Consider the following 17,588-nt stretch of genomic DNA (forward strand, 5'->3'; position numbering starts at 1 on the left):
ACCTCCCCAAGAAACTTCTCCTGAGACACGGCGCTGGCTGGGATTCCGAGACATTCCAATATCTGCGCGAAGGGCAGGCCCACCCCCAGCCAGACTGACCTCAGCCTTGCCTCTCCCCACAGATAATTACGCCTTGAGGTCTCCAAAGCAAGCAGCGTGGGTAACCCTTGGAAGTGACATGTCATTTTCTGATGGGAATTAAGGGCTCTGAAGTAACCAAAAGGCTTCTCTGCAGGAGGGCTTGTTATTCTTTTAATCGTGGCATTAAACCTCAGGCTAGCATTACTGAGCTGTGACCCAACTTGCCAATTAGCTGCTTTTGACAGGCTTTATCATGGCCAGGCCAGTTTCACCCCGACGGGAAAGCAGCGCCAGTTCTTGGCTAGGAGTTGTAAATTCTGAAACCCAAGGAACTTTCTACCCTGACCTGCCTTTCTCAGAGCTTTCTCGCCTTTGGACTAGTGCCTGAAATTCTTCCTTTGGGATTTGGGACATTCTACTGAGGACTTTGATCCCTCTTTTCCTTCGAAGGGACTATTATTTAGGTTCACAGAGGTGCAAAAAAATAGTTCACTGGTTACAGAGAACAGAAAACAAATAGCTTTTTCAGCAGGGCAAATGCTGTAAGACAGGGATTCCCAAGCTCTGGGCCATGGAATGGTACCTCCTGTCAGATTAGTGACAGCATTAGATTAGAAATAAAGTGTGCAGTAAATATAATGTGTTTGAATCATCCCCAAACCAGCCCCCTTCCATGGAAAAATTGTATTCCACAGAACTGATCCTGGTGCCAAAAAGGCTAGGGACCGCTGCTGGAAGAGTAATATGCTTTACTGCAACTGTTGTAGAAGATCATTGAATGGGAAGATCCAGATTAACCCTGTGTCTTAACTTTGACATCTTAAAGTAGATGTCTTAACTCCAAAATAATAATAATAATGAATACAATAGCTAGAGTCCATCTGCTTTCTGCTCCATCATATATCACAAGAGCAAGGAATAAGATGCGTAATATTTTCCCAGTCGTGGTCCCATGCTTTAAAAAAAACCTGTTACCTACCAAAGTATAGATCACAGCTCAGGGTTATCACCCCATTCCTGACACATCTCCAAGATACTCCATTTCATCCCCCCGCTGATACAAACTGGATCCCTGTTCACCATGTGCTACACACTTAAGCTTTCCCACTTTATTCAATACTGTGATGTTTTAATTGATTATAATCCTTCAAAAAATTTACACCCATCATTGGCCTGTACCCAATGTTAAACTCCAGCATAATTCCTCTGGGAGAGCATTAATATTCAGTCATGTCTATTTAGCTGTCAAGTACAGTTCTAGACACCAAGATTACTGTTGGAAAGACCCCAGCCCACTTTTACAGTCTGAAGGTGAAATGGGCATGTTAGTAAGTAACACAACCGCCTAACCGCTGGGATGGAGTAATGACCGAGAGAATCCAGCAGAAGGGCTCAGGAAAAGCTTCACAGAGAAGCAGTTCAGCTGATGCTCTCTGGACACACCACTGCTGGTCAGGGATTAAGACCTAGTGACCTAGAGGTCACCTTCTTTTGTGTTTTGCGAAAAGAGGATAGTCTAGGAGACTAGAGTTGATATTTTTCTCATCTTTTCCTTACAAAAAAAAAGAACAAGCAGATCTTGGATTTCTAGACACCTCTTCGATAAAGTACCACCTTAGCTCTCTCCCAGGAGAGAACAGCCGAAGGCAGGCAAGCTGGTTTGCACAGGTGTCAGGGAAAATGAGATGGTCCACCCTTCTTCCGGCAGACTGAGAGCCCCAGCTGGCAGGGGGCCAGCCCGGTGGCATGCAAGTAATATAACACACAATCTAAATGCAAACGTTTGGGGCCTGTTCAGGGAATCAATTAACGATAAGCATATACACCCATTTACAAAATAGCAGCGTGCTAGAGTATACCGCATTTGTAATTGGGAACTAAAATAATACCAGGAGGAATAATCATTAAAAACTCTTCTCCAAAAAGCTAAGAATAATATTAAGAAAATAAAAAATGTCGTCCATCTGCAGAGTTATATCCTTAGGGAAGCACTGCAGAACACACTAACAAGCAACTGAATCCATGTATAAATGAACTGAAATCCACGAAGGCGAGGAAAGGCGAGGTGGGTTGCGGACTGAAAAAATCTCCCTTGCAGATTAGCTACCCCTGAACCAGGCACAGCTCCATTTGATCGCTTCTTACAGGAGACGGAATGCTCTGAGGCCAGGCACCAGCCTCAGGGGAAATTATCTGCCCATCCACCGAGCCCTCCGTGTTAGTCCTGAACCTGGATCATCCTCGCCCACGTCCACACCCCCATGACCACGTGTCAGCATGCACGTGTGCACCCACTCACACACACACACACTCTTCACTTGCTCACCACCCCTCAGGGGGAATCCCAGACACATAATCCACTGTTAGCTGTTGCTGGTGAAAGGAAACAGAATATGACACCCCAAAATACGTCTCTTTGGTGTAAGGATTATCTTTAGCTGATTATTTAAAAAAATATATATATATACAGACATAGGAGAAGCTCTGAATACTGAGTAGAAGTTGCCCTTTTGTAAGAAACATTTATATTTAGACAAGAAATCTCCGTTTCTAGGGGTGTCTCCTGCTCCTACCAGGGAGGGAAAGTGATTCTAAATCTCCAGAAACTCTTTATCAATGGAGAAGACAGAGACTTATATCTACATCACAGTCTTACCCTTGCTCACTGTGCCTTTCCTTGGAAACCTCCCATAACTGGCCTTTCCCTGCCCTCACCCGACCCCCAACATCTTTTGTCTTTAGCTGAGGATGGTGTGTAAGGTGGTGGCCATTTCAGAGAGTTACTCACTTTTTCTGGGTATCTCCTATATACACAGGAGTTATACACGTTATTAAACATTGGTTTTCTCCTGTTAATGTCTTTTACTACAGAGCTGTCTCAGTCAAGAACCCTAGAAGAGTAGAGTGAAAATTCTTTTTCCTCCTTTACACTGGGGAAGAGTCCCTGGCAGAGAACTCACTGGGCTAAGGGATGGAGGTGAAGACAAAGGAGAGAGTTTCTAAGCCACAGCCTGATGCTCTGGAGTCAGAAAGATGCCGAAGCAAACATCTCCTGGCTAAAGACTCTAGGAATTTCATCTAAAGGTTCAGAGAAAGCCCACCATGCTGTTGCTCAGGGACCACCTGGGAGCAGGGGCCTATGGTCTGAAAGCCTCACAACTGTGAGAACACACTGAGTGCTGCCCTAAGGCGAGCAGAGCCAGAGGCAGGTGGAGTCCTGAGCTGGGAACTAACACTCTGGTGCCACCAGGCGCCTGGCAGTGGCATCAAGTTACTCCCCCAGATCTTTGCATATGCGGGCAGAAGCTGGCAGCCACTGCCCCCTTCACACACTGGAAACCACACCTGTGGCATGCTTAGAGCACTTTGGGCCAATGTGCATGCTGCTTGTGCATCTGTATGTATGTGTGTATACATGTATGTATGCACATGTGTATACACACATATATATGTGCGTACATGTGTGTGTTCAAGATATATATGTATGCATATGTTACGCATATGTATGCCAACGTGTATACATACTGCTTGGATTAAGCACCTAGGGGTTAGAAACCATAGTCGTGAGGTTGATGGAGACTATACGATGCTTTAACCGTAATCTTGGATTGAGCCATTCAGCCCTGCTAGGCTCCACCAGGCGATTCTCTTGCCATCAGTGTGGATAATAGAAACGTGGGTATCCAGAAGAAAAGCCCATCATCAAGTAGGCATTGGGTCCCTAAGAGGTGAAAACTGCAACTGAAATCTCAAAAACTCCATCCAAAAAATGAACATGCTACAGTGATCGTTGCCAGATCACTCAGTAGGGAACTGGGGGGACGTGTGGTTCAGGTCATGGGTCGGAGGGCGTCACTCGACCGTACCCTTGTGTGCCACCCAGTGCCTGCCATAGTGCTTTTCCATAGTATTGCGGAGGTACAGTCCCTGGGGTCACAGAAGTCGGACACGACTTAGCCACCAAACAACAGAGAAGCAAGGACTATGTTAATACCTTTGGAATGATTGACTAAATGTACTTAAAATTGCACTTCTTTGTATTCTTTTTGATTATAATTTATGGAATAAACTCTTCATGAGTGAAATGGGTGAAGGTGGTCAAAAGGCGCAAACTTCCAAGCTGTAAAATAAATAAGTCATGAGGATGGAACATGCTGCTGCTGCTGCTGCTAAGTCGCTTCAGTCGTGTCCAACTCTGTGCGACCCCAGAGACGGCAGCCCACCAGGCTCCCCCGTCCCTGGGATTCTCCAGGCAAGAACACTGGAGTGGGTTGCCATTGCCTTCTCCAATGCACGAAAGTGAAAAATGAAAGTGAAGCCGCTCAGTTGTGCCTGACTCTTAGCGACCCCATGGACTGCAGCCCACCAGGCTCCTCCATCCATGGGATTTGCCAGGCAAGAGTACTGGAGTGGATTGCCATTGCCGTCTCCGGGGGATGGAACATGCAGCATAGTTAATAGTACCATTAAAGAATCTGCCTGCCTCACAGGAGACCTGGGTTCAATTCCTGAGGTGGGAAGATCCTTTGGAGGAGGAAATGGCAACCCATTCCAGGATTCTTGCCTGGAGAATTCGAGGGACAGAGGAGCCTGGCAGGCTACAGTCCATGGAGTCACAGAGTCAGACACGACTGAGTGACTAATACACACAAGGGAGGGAGTCTTAAAATGTCTCATCGCAAGAAAAAGTTCTGTAACTATACATGATGACAAATGTTAACCATATTTGAGATAATTTTGCAATATATACAAATATCAGATCATGATGTCATATACCCAAAACTAATATAACATTACTGTCCATTACACTCCCCCCACCAAAAAAGAATATCTGTATCCGAAATGAGTTAGATATTTATAGAAAAATGCTTTTCTGGGAGTTTACATCCTAAAGACATAGGGCTGGAGGCAAGATGCTACATGGTGTCTGGAGGAGAGCATGAGATTTCAGCATCAGGAAGCAGGGTTCAAGACCTGGGGCAATTCATTTAACCTCTGGGAACATCCACTTCCTCCTCTCTAAACCTAGAAGTAACAAATTGCCTAAAAAACAGGTGATTGTGAAAAGACAGGGGGAGAGGCTTAGTAAACGGCAAAGCCCTGAGTTAATACAAACTCTTGTTCCTATTCCTGTTGCTGGAGGCCTGCGGCTTTCTTTTGAATGACAAAGACGATTTCCCCCGCCCTGCAAGAGCAGAGCTGCTGTATCTGAGTGCTCCTTCTGGCAGTGGTGAGTGGTGTGCACACCTCCCCCAGCCCATCTCCTCTGAGCTCCGCTGGCATCTGAACAGCTCGTCCAGGCAAGAGTACTTACTGTCTGCCACTAACAGGACCACCTGTGGGCTGGACCCCACACCCTGCACCTCCCACCACCCCAGCTCTGCCAGGTGCCCATCAACAGTTATGTTTAGTGCGCCTATATTTTTCAGTCCCTTTTTTTAATTGACATATAACATTATATTAGTTTCAGGTGTACAATATAATGATATTACATAATGATATTTGATATTTTTATATATTGTGAAATAATCACCACAGTAAGTCTAGCTAACATCTGTCACCACATATAGTTATAATTTCTTTTCTTGTGATGAGAGTTTTTAAGATCTAGTCTCTTACCAACTTTTAAATACTGTATACAGTGTATTAGTAACTATAGTCACCTCATGACTTATAACTTGAAGTTTGCACCATTTGACCCTCTCATCCCTTTTGCCCATCCTTGATTCCCACCTCTGGCTGCCACAGATGTGCTCCCTGTGTCTATGAGATTCTTATTTTTGTTTCTGAGTCCACATATAATGAGCTTCCCCAGTGACTGAGACAGTAAAGTGTTTGCTTGCAGTGCAGGAGATCAGGGTTCAATCCCTGGGTCGGGAATATCCCTTGGAGAAGGAAATGGGAACCCATTCCAGTATTCTGGCCTGGAGAATCCCATGGACAGAGGAGCCTAGTGGGCTACAGTCCATGGGGTAGTAAAAAGTCGGACACAACTGAAGCAACTTGGCACACATGTTGCATAATGAAATTATACAGTATTTGTCTTTGTCTGACATTTCACTTAGCCTATTGACCTCAAGATCCATCCATATTGTTGCAAGTGGCAAGATTTCTATTTTTATGGCTGGGTAGTATTCCAGTGTGTGTGTGTGTACGACATCTTCTTGACAGGTTGTTTTCATATTCTGACTATTGTAAATAATGTTGACATAAACACAGGTTGAAGATATGTTTTTGAATTTGTATTTTTATTTTCTTCAGAAAAATACCCAGAAGTGGAATTGCAGGATCACAAGGTAGTTATATTTTCAGTTGTTTGAGGGACCTTCATACCATTTTCCTTAGTGGCAGTACCAATTTGCATTCCTACCAACAGCTCGCAAGAGTTCCCTTTTCTCCACATCCTCATCAACATTTGTTATTTCTAAGACCCCATATTTGTGAAGGGAGTTTTTGGCATTTTAGTTTGTACTTTACATCAGGAGGGTCTCAATGGCTACTTGGTGATGGGCTTTGCTTCTGCAGTAACAATGTCTCAATTAGCCACACGGTGGATCTGGGGAGTGGTGCCAGGCAAAGTCCAACAGACTTGAGTGGCTCGTTGCAACAGTATGGCTAAACCATCCTTTTGCCTCCAGCACTGTGCCAAGGACTCTTTTTATTGCTGTTCAGTCGATCAGTTGATTCTGACTCTTGAGAACTCCATGGACTACCGCACGCCAGGCTCCCCTGTCCTTCACTGTCTCCCAGAGTTTGCTCAGATTCATGTTCATTGAGTCAGTGATGCTACCTAGCAATCTCATACCATGTCCAATTTAACTTGATTCATGGACCTAACATTCCAGGATCCTATGCAATATTCTTAAGCAGCGGACTTTACTTTCACCACCAGACACATGCACAACTGCACATCGTTTCCACTTTGGCCACTTCATTCTTTCTCTAGCTATTAGTAATTGCCCTCTGCTCTTCCCCAGTAGCAATTAGACACCTTCCAACTTGGGAGGCTCACCTTCCTCTGTCATGTCTGTTTGCCTTTTCACACTGTTCATGAGGTTCTAGCAGCAAGAATATTGGAATTGTTTCCCATTCCCTCCTGCAGTGGATCACATTTTATCAGAAGTCTTCACTATGACCTGTCCATCTTGAGTGGCCCTGCATGGCATGGCTCATAGCTTCACTGAGTTGTACAAGGCCCTCGGAAAGTACCCCAGGGTTAGGGTCAAAAAAAAAAAACACACACACAAAGGCAGACTCGTAGTGACTGCACAGTGAGGAAGGAAAGTGTGATACAGCTCAAGAATATAGAATATAGAACAGGAAGGGAGAGGCTCAGAGAAGCTTGGAAGGTTGGGAGAAGCAGGAAAGAAGAGAGACAGCTGATGCAGGAAGTGTAAATTTGGAAACAACCACCAAGGAGGAAGCCTGTTTCTTTTTTTCCTTTCCTATTTCTTTTAATTTTTTAAACTTACCTTTCAAGCAAACCAGTTTAATTAGAGACGATGTCTGGTTCAAAATTCACTGATTTCCCTATACTAGCAAATTGCAGAGATCAACATACATCGTAATCATTTGGTGAACATGTCAAAAATGCAGACTTCTATGGAATCAGTCTCTGGTGTTGGCCACCAAATCAGAGTCTCTGTGGCTGGCCCCCAACTTGTACAAATTGCCAAGTGATTTAAGGATGCAGAAGCAGGTAACGAAGGGAAGAGAGCAACACCAGACCTTGTAGGGAAGAAAGAATGCTGGGCTGGGAGTCAGGAGACATGGGTTCTAATCCTGCCTTGACTATTTTCCCCTGAGTACTGTTAAAGCAGTCATGTACCACTTCTTACCTTAAGTTTGCACATCTTATTACAGGAGCTAAACCACCCCCCACACACCCGCAACTGAGTTATTGTGGATTTCAAATGGGAGCATGAATGCTAAAGTACCTTCCAAAATATAAAGTGCCATAACTAGGGGTATTGTGCTGCGGGTGTGATATTTGTGAAAAGAAAGCATTTCTTACCATTCACCGTGATATCCAGAGCAGCTAAGCCCTAGAAGCATAAACGCCGTAAGCCCCCAAGAAACTGTCTAGCTTGCAGTGACAAACTCAAGAAGGTAGCTCTGGCAGGCTCGCCCTTAACATTTCAGACCAGGGTGAGCTTTAACCCTGCCATTCTCAGGGCAGCAGTTTCCCGGCAGCATCCTTCAGTCCCTGCCCCTCGTTCTGCTCTACTCAGCCCCCAGCTCCAGCTCTGGGCGGGAACAGCCCTACATAACTCACTAACGGGAATGGAAGGGCCACGGAGCACACTTAATTCTGCCCTGACAGTTCCTGGGAAACAGGCCTAGCTCTCCATTGTCCTCTGAAAGAAGCTGATGGTTTTGGTAATAGGACTTTCTTCAGGAAATTCCATTCATGCATTCATTCATTCATTCTAGATCACAAATATTTATTGATTTTTTTGGTAGGCTTTTTAAAAAGTTGATGTTGTTTGCTGCATGAGGATTTTTGTTTGCCTTGCTTGCTTGCCTTCCTCGGCCACTCATCTAATTTCCCAATTCACACTGACATGCTTGGAAAATCATATTGCCCAACAGGCAACATCCCACTGCCTTGGGGAATGGAAGTCAGGGGATATTTTTAAGGACACCTCCTTTAAACAATCTAGATTGCTTGGGATTCCTAACTCTGCTAGCTTCCAATGCAGAACATACCATGGCTTTGCACATGTGCAGCCCCTAAAACTGATCAATTTAGAGTTCAAGTCTGGAGCAGTTCAAGTGTCTTATCAGGATCCCATGGGTTATTTGTAGCAGGCTGTGGTCTACACCAGCCAGTAAAGTAGTAGGAGCTTAGGGGTCTCCACTTTCCAAACTTGGGAGGATTGCATCTGATTCTCAGTTTGAAGAAGAGACTAAAAAAATAAAGGGGGAGAATGCCAAGAAAGTTGCTGTAGTCTCTAGTACTATGCTGGGTCTGGATAACCCAGCCCAGACTCCCTGCTTGCCTGGGAAACATCACAAAGACAGGTCACTCAGGGCAGCACCACAGCCCTTGGCGGCTACCATCCTCCTCCCGCAAATCCTTCCTGCCTTTAGAAACATGGCTTAAATGAGGCATCTTGCCTGACCCCGCCAAGTGCATGGTCGCATTGCTCTGCCATGGCAGGCTTTCTTCATGATGTTGTTCCACTTTTCCTGGACCATCAGTTGTCAAGCTCTTACTCAACACTAAGCCCTTCCTGTGCATTTTATCATTTAATCCTCATATACCCATCCCCTGAAGAAACTTTTGCTACCCTCACTTTACAGATGAGAGGTGCGGAGAAGTTAAGCAACTCGCCCAGGACACATCATTTGAAAGAGATGGCATTGGAAGTTAGCCTCAGGACTGATTCCAAAACTAGAGCTCTTTTGAATATACTGTTGGCATCTAATATCTGCCTTTCCTGGCCTTGGAAGGACTGGCAGTATTAAAGTGCCTAGAATGGAGTCAGGTAATTTGCGGTTGCTCCATAAATGATCTGTGTTATTGTTGTTCTCAGCCTTGGTCTGTGGGTCTAAATTGCTTATAAATATCACTTCCCTTTAAAATTTGAACAGAGAGTGGGTTGTTGTAACTGGAAGATAGAGTGTGTTTTATTAGTGTCCTCAACGCCCCCAGTGTCTGGCTGGGGCTGTTGAGAACATAAGGATACATGATGCCTTGTAGTCATGAGGTCCTTGATAAATACCTGTTGAATCACACTGCACTGAACTCAACCAGACCGTAAAGACCCGGCAGGGTTTAAATAAGGTGGGAAGAAAAGATGAAGGCAGCAAGAGGGATGTGCACTTGACCCAGTGTGGACCAGCCCAGCTGGAACCAAAGTGAGATAAAAGGTTGGATAAGACCCTGAGGAAGCTCAGAGCAGCCTGTCACCCACGGCAGACATGGCGCACTGACCTCACTTCCTCATCCAGCTCACATGGAAGGCCAGCAGGTATCAGATGGTCATGAAACTTCGTCCTTCTACTCTTTTTCTTGAGTTCAGAGCTCACTTAGAGAGTGGCCAGTGTTTCGGTGGCAAAAACAAAGGCACAGGGAAGAAAATACACAGGTGTGGGCCTAACTCTGCCCAGTCCTTAAGTGACTCCCTGCCTTCTCTGGCCTCAGTCTTCCCGTCTGTAAAATGAGAGGTAGGCATCAAGGCCCTGCCTGTTCCTACACTCCGGGGTTCTGTGACGCTAAGTGAAGTTTAAAACCCAAAGCACCCTTCCTTTCAGTGCTCTGCAGCAGCACCAGTGAGGACTCCATCCACCAGCAATAATCACCTCCATGCCCGCATCAGTGTCAGTCACTGTGGAAAATATCAGAGGAGGAGAAAATGCATCGCTTGTGCTCAGAGAGTCTAAGCCTCATATGAAAACCGGAAGACAGCTCCTGAAACCCCCGGAGAGGAGCCTGGCAGTGGCATTAATGCAGGCTCCAGGCTCAGCCATCCCTGATTGCAGCTGGACTCCCTCCTAGCCCTGGAGGGGCTGGGGAGTGGCATGGGATGGACGGCAGCCAGGGTCTCACGGAGGTGCTGCCAGGGCCTGACTCAGGTTATGACAGGTGAAGGCAGCACAGCTCATAGGCCTAGGGGGCAAACCACTCCAAGAACCACTGGTTCTCTCTGAAGGCATGCGCCCTGCTCCCAGTAACTCCTTTCTTGGAAAGTGCCCACCCAGCTGACTTCCTTGCTGATTCTCTGGGATGGCAAAGCCATTGCCTTCCCAGAGTCATCAAGAAAGCTTCTTTTCTTAGCTGGTGCTTCAAGAACAGACAGCCTTGGCTTCCACATTCATGTCTGTCTTCTGTTTCACTTACTGAAATGTTCCTGGCGATGCTTGGGCTAGTAATTGAGATTTGGTGGGAGATACTTGGCTCCAGCTCCACTTTGCTTGCTCCCAGCTCCCTCCTCTGACACTTCCTGTCTCTTCTGCGATACCGAATCCTTCCAGTTCTTCAGCTTTCCTCTCTGAGAGCCCCTGTCACATCTATCAGGTGGCCAGATCCCCCTGTTTCCCCTTCACAACCCCAGCTTTAGCCTAGTGCCTGGTCACTGGTGGGATTTGATAAATATTTGTTTAATAAGTAAACAAATAAATGAATCTAGAACATTCAGAATAGATGGAACAGACAACTGAGGCATTCAGGGGCTGTGTCCAGCTTGACCATAATTCCAGAGAGCCTCGGGTCCTCTCTGTGTAATTCCAGTCCCCTCCCAGCTTGCTCCAGACTTCAGATACTTGTGTCAAACAAGAAGTTCCTCTTGCACAGAATAATTTTTCCATCCATCCAAAGAGCTACCGCAACCATCCGCAGGGCACAGTGAAAACAGCACAAGACTTGGGTTCAATTCTAGCTCTTGCTACTTACTAAACCTTATGCTTTGAACAAGTGACTTCACCCCTTTGAGTTCAGTTCCTTATATGTAAAACAGAGATAATATTTACTTCTCGAATGCTATTGTCAAGATCTAACAGAAGAAATCACTGAAGCGCCTATCCCAGAAATGGATCCCTACCCCTTGCCAGGAGTACAATTCTCCCAGCCCCATCACCACTACCAATTAACAGATACAGAGCCAGTGAACACCTTGCCCAAACATGTGGCTAATATCACAGGAGAAGAACCTGATCTCAGATTCTATCTGCTTACTACGTCTGGTTTCCCAGAAACTCCCAGAGCCACATCACTGGCTCGAAGCAGTGTGAGATATCAAAGAAGCAGTTTCTGGTACAAGAGCTGCCACCCATGAGGTGCGTTTGAGCAAACCACCTGATTTATTCATCAAAATTTCAGAATCTTCTGTTTTTAAACTGACAGCAAGGAACCCAGACCTAGCATATAGGATGTTTTCAGGGATCTAATCAGAAGATATATGTAAAAATGTTTTGAAACATATAAAATACCAGGAGTCTGTGCAGCACAGTCAATGTCACTTCTCCTCCTGAAGCTGAAAGTGTTTGACCCACGCTTGGTCTTGCCCCTCACCCAGCCTAACCTTGAAAGGTGAGATCTCTGCCTTTTTTTCTAACCCTGGAACTTGGGGTTAAAGGAAAGCTTTCTTGAGAATTCAGAGAGGTTTCTGGTGGGAGAGTAATTCAGAAAGCTTACAGATTCCACCCATCCTCTTCCAACCACACATGGTCACCAAAGATGAAGTAATCTGGAAATCCTAAGACAGATGACTTTGCCATGCATGTGTGTGGGAGTGTAGGGGGAGGGAGAAGGAAAGAGGGAGAGGGAAGAGTTTCATTGACATCAGGTGAAATACCATAAAGTATCCTCCCTTTCAGTCCCTGTCCATCCTTTAAACTCGCCCGCTCCCATGTGCCGGGGATTCTTTAACGTGGCTTCTGTCGGCAACGAAGCAAACAGAATAGCTCACAATTACTCAAAGAAATAAGCAAATGAAGCAAGGACTTCCTGGGATCGGCCCTGGCCTTTTGGCTCTCCATCTCCCTCTCCTGGGAAAGGTCTGGTGGATCAAGATGAATCAAGATGAGAGTGACACAAGGTACTGTCCCCCCTCATGTCTTGAAGAATGCCTCTTCTCCCGTCACTTCCAAGCTCCCTAGGGATACATTACACAACTTAGATGTTCCTTGGCTCCGTTTTCCTCTAGTACTGGTTATTAACTCCTTGACTTGTACTGAACATATGCCAAACCCTTGTCCCAGACACAAAAATGGTTTTTATTAAAACTTACTGATAAAAATATGCTTATATCACCCATGATAATTTCAAAATGCTCACAATGCTTAACTGACCTATTTGCTGTGCATTCCAATTAGCATTTTGTAAATCTGCTCAACAATTACTTTCACATTTCAGATGAGACTCTTAAGACCAGGAATATATTTCCTAATAGCCTCCTAGATGAACCATAATCCATGAAAATACCCAATGCAACAGCAACTCCAAACCTCCCATTGTCCAAATTTAAACTGATGAAAGGTGTGCCATTTTTTAATTCAGTTGGTGCTGGCCCTTTTGTTTCTAGGTGTCTCCTGAGACACAGTGGAATTTAAGGTGCATCTGGGAGCCCTTTAGTGTCACAACAGGTCTCATCAACATCAATCTACTAGTTCAAAGGATATTTTTAAGCCAAAAGCAAAACTAAAATGGTCAATAAATTCATCATTTGCTTAGTTAAATGCGGAAAGGAAGCATAAGGTATCAAGATGTTCTTCTTTCTAAGAGGTAGCCTCAGAGAAAATGAATAAATGTTGCAGCTATAATATTTGGGTTATACAGGAGGGTCTTTTAATGCAGCGTAGCTCAGCCTGAACAAGCATTCTCTTCCCAACAGTGACCCCTCATGGTTTATAGTCCCTGGGATTTCCTGTCCAGCTGAAGGAAATAAAAAATCCTCTTTGCTGGTGCAGTCTGAGAGAGCTATGTGTGCCGTGGCCAGGAGTAATTGTTAGGACACCTTGACACTACAGCAAAATGTGAATTCCTAATTCCAGTTCCTAACTGGAAGGTGGGCTCTTCTAGGCTACCAATCAATAGACCCAGACTAACGGTGCTCTTGGCACTGTGGGGACACAGAAAAAAGAATCACTCTATCTGAGTCAAGTAGCTTGTAATTTACTTGGAAAGATAAAGAAAGTAACCAGAAAATCCACTAAATGAAAAGCAGTAGGGCCAAACTAGTGCTTCAAATTAGAAGCAATATTGGAGTGAACTTGAGAGGTCAGTGAAGAGGTGCCAGGTGTATAATTCTAGGGAACTGGGCCATAGGAAGGGGAGGTGGGTAGAAAATGACTTAGCTGTAAAGAAAGTTCACGCAGAAGAGGAAGGGGAAACACCTTGTGAGTAGGTGGAAATGGAGCAAGACGGTAAAGGCCTTATCAGCTAGGCTGAGGGAGGCAGATTTTAACTTCCTCCATCTTTTTTGATAATCTGGAGCAGAGATTCTATTGGCCAAGTGGGAGGTGCTACAAAATTCACCATGACCCCATACAGAATGAAAATAAAGAAAATGTAATTACAGGGAGAAGAAATAGAAAGAAGATTCTTCAAAATCAGAATAATAGATGCTGGATGGATAACAATGGAAAGCTATAACCATAAAATATCAGCATTACAAAGGTCTCAGGGATAAACTACCAAAGTGTTTTATTCGTCAGGAAACTAAGGCCCCAAAAGGGCATATCTTGCCCAGCATCATACAGCTGGTAGATGACAGAGCTGAGATCTTTCCCCAGGAATCCTCCAGGAAAAGAAAGCTTGGCTCTGTGTCCTGTGGTGGCAGATTTTTGGAAGTTTCCTTGGGCAATAGGCTCCTGAGTCCTGAGATGGCACCCTCAGCTAGTGAGACAAGCTGGCAAGCTCAAGACTTGAGATGCTTAGCAGCCAAGTCACCTTTATGTTCCCATTTCTCATTTCAAAATTCTTAACAACACACCACCTTAGAATTCTTATTTGTTGTGCATGCGTGCTAACTTGCTTCAGTCATGTCCGATTCTTTGAGACCCTATGGACAGAAGCCCACCAAGCTCTTCTGTCCATGGGATTCTCCAGGCAAGAATCCTGGAGTAGGTTGCCATGCCCTCCTCCACGGGATCTTTCTGACCCAAGGATCAAACCCACATCTCTTATGTCTCCTGCATTGGCTGATGGGTTCTTTACCATCAGTGCCCCCTGGGAAACCCCTTATTTGAGGTACTTGATGTTAATGATGTTGTAAAAGATAGCTTAAGAGAAAAATAAGACTAGAGAAGACTCTTGGAGTCCCTTGGACTGCAAGGAAATCAAACCAGATTTCCAAATCCTAACGGAAAGCAACCCTGAATATTCATGAGAAAAACTGATGCTGAAACTCCAATACTTTGGTCACCTGATGCAAACAGCTGACTCACTGGGAAAGATCTTGATCCTGGAAAAGACTGAGGACAGGAGGAAAAGGGGACAGCAGAGGACAAGATGATTAGATGGTATCACTGACTCAATGGACATGAGTTTGAGCAGCTCCAGAAGATGGTGAAGGAGAAGGAAGCCTGGTGTGCTGCAGTCCATGGGGTCCATGCAAAGAGTCAGACACCACTGAGTGACTGAACAACAACAGCCCCCTAAAACTAACAACAGCAATAAAATTACATAAATTACCCAATTCATGTCTTAACCTACTCAACTTTTTCACATTAAGAAAGACAACACTGAGAGAAAAATATAAATCTCAGTCTTTTCTACAGGCCAATGATATTCAAAAGATGTGGTGTTTGGCATTCAAAACCCTCAGTTCAGTTCTAGCCTGGACACCCCTAGCAGCGTGTCCACTTGGGAAAGTCACATATTCTGTTTCTTCAACTGTAAAATGGAGGTAGCATTTTCTGGATCTTAGGATTGTGAGGACTAAGTACAATTCTATTTGAAACTACTGAAAATTGATATATAAATGTGAATGACTGCAGCTCATTATTCTTCCCCACCACCTACAACTTTTCTCCTAGAAAGTTAATCTCATGGCAAAATCAACAGCTTTTTCCAAGAAAACAAGCTTAACTTATTAAGGTAAATCTTTATACTACTTCCAAGGAATGCTGTGCTATAATTAAGGCAGAAAACTGCGTGTGTGTGTGTGTGTGTGTGTGTGTGTGCATCTGTGTATGGGTGTATGTACAAGACACATTTCTTCAGTCTCTCTAAGTCTATGTGCAAAGAGATTCTAATTGCAAAAGCATTTCAAGAATTCCTCCTAAAAGGTGTATTCTATTATCTGAAAGGCACAAAATTATCCTAACTTTAAGCAGAAAGGTAGCCATTGGAAGCTGCCATTAAGCTTTCAATATCACCCATGTAGTTTCAATTCGGCTTCAAAATCCCATGTTGCTGAAGAAGTCCACTGATATCCTGACATCTCTGGATCATATTAGTCACCATGCAGGAGCACTTATAAACAGGGTCATAAATCACATACAGTTGTATTCCATTTCATATCACTTCATTAATGGATTAACCATCCAGCCAATAGGAACCCCCACTCCCAATTAAAACTCTTTCTCTCACACACATACACACACATTTGTTTCTATCAAAACCTGATGGTTCATTCTGAATCCAAACCATGGAAGGTATTGGAGATACAGAAATAAGCCAGCCCTGAGCCTGGAAGTCAAGGTAAGATTTAGAGCCTTAAATCTGTTCGATTAATTGGAAAACAGAGTCCACTGTGTGCTAGACAGCATCCGAAGATGGCCACCATCCATTCCTCCTTCCTGTTTATTCTTCTCCCTCCTCTGGGGCCACCCTGGTGACTTTCTTTGATGAATAAACTGAGATGAATGTATCCCTGTGTCGATTCCAGGCCTAGAATAGATGCTTTCACTTTTCTGTTTTCTGGGGAAGCAGCCACCACACTCTGAGAAGCTTAGGCTAGACTTCTAAATGATTACCGCTAATCACTCTTCCTCTTATGGAGAGAAAGAAGCCATTTGGAGGTGAACCAAGGCATCAAACATGCAGGTGAAGCTTTCTTACACCTTCCAACCCAGCCATCAGCTGAATGTAACTAAGTGAGTGACTCAGGGAACAAAAGCCGTGCTCAAATTCCTGACCCCCAGAGGCAAGAGAACTATCATATCTTTGAGATTGTTTGGCAGCAACTGACATTTGAAAAAAGAAATCATTGGTGGTAAGATGAGCACAGTCAAAACAGTTATTAGCCTTGTGCAGTAAAAGATCTTTAAAAAAGAAAATACTTCGCTGTGATCTACTTCTCCTTGTTTATTTGACCCCACATGAAGATGCAAGCGAGCTGGCAGGAACCCCAGAATTGGAAGTTGTGGCTCTTACAACCTCACCCGGTGCTTCCTTAACCTTTAGCGTGTTTTCTATAAGAAAAAGTCTGGGTCTTCTATTTCTTTGGTCTATTAAAGACCTCTACATGTTGTGCTGGGCACATAAAAGATCATCAATAAAGATCAATTAGCAATAATCGCGCCTCGGATAAACCTCATTGGCTACGATACTGCCACTGCGCAAAGCTAATAAAGATCAAAGAATTATTTTTCTAATGTTTAACCCAAATGTCAATCCCCAGCTTATTCCACCCTCCCCCCATGAAATCTTTAGCCCTGTCACATTGTAGCCCAAGACTTAAGGTTGAATTGGAGTCATTTAGCCATCAAGAGAAAAGTAGTTTTAACTTAACAAATGAACCCAAGCCATAGGAGGACGGGGTGTTCTCAGCACATGGATCCTGTATGGGACTCCCTCTTGGAAGCTCTTTGGTGGAGAGTTGCCTGTGTCTAAGGGTTTAAAATAAAAGAGTGTCTGGAATGGACCAAAACCCCTATCGGCTTCAACTTCTCCAAACAGGCATAAAACCTGGCCAGGGTCCCAAAGCAGACCCAACCATCAGAGCGAGGCATCCAGATGGTTCATGTGTACTAACTGCTGAGTGGTTATCACTGATCCAGCACCATTCTCTGAGAAGGAAGACTCTGCCTGCCTAGACGATAGCTCTTCCATAAAG

General features: G+C 44.6%; 1 protein-coding gene and 1 pseudogene across 1 annotated transcript in view; one reads left to right on the plus strand and one right to left on the minus strand.

Annotated features, from left to right (window-relative positions):
* Window positions 1–17,588, plus strand: part of SLC14A2 (solute carrier family 14 member 2) — a 506,674-nt gene that overhangs the window by 320,724 nt on the left and 168,362 nt on the right. The gene's annotated exons all lie outside the window — the stretch shown is intronic.
* On the minus strand, window positions 16,973–17,099 carry LOC112444226 (uncharacterized; annotated as a pseudogene).

The sequence above is a fragment of the Bos taurus genome, chromosome 24 (assembly GCF_002263795.3).
Source record: "Bos taurus isolate L1 Dominette 01449 registration number 42190680 breed Hereford chromosome 24, ARS-UCD2.0, whole genome shotgun sequence".
NCBI lineage: Eukaryota > Metazoa > Chordata > Mammalia > Artiodactyla > Bovidae > Bos > Bos taurus.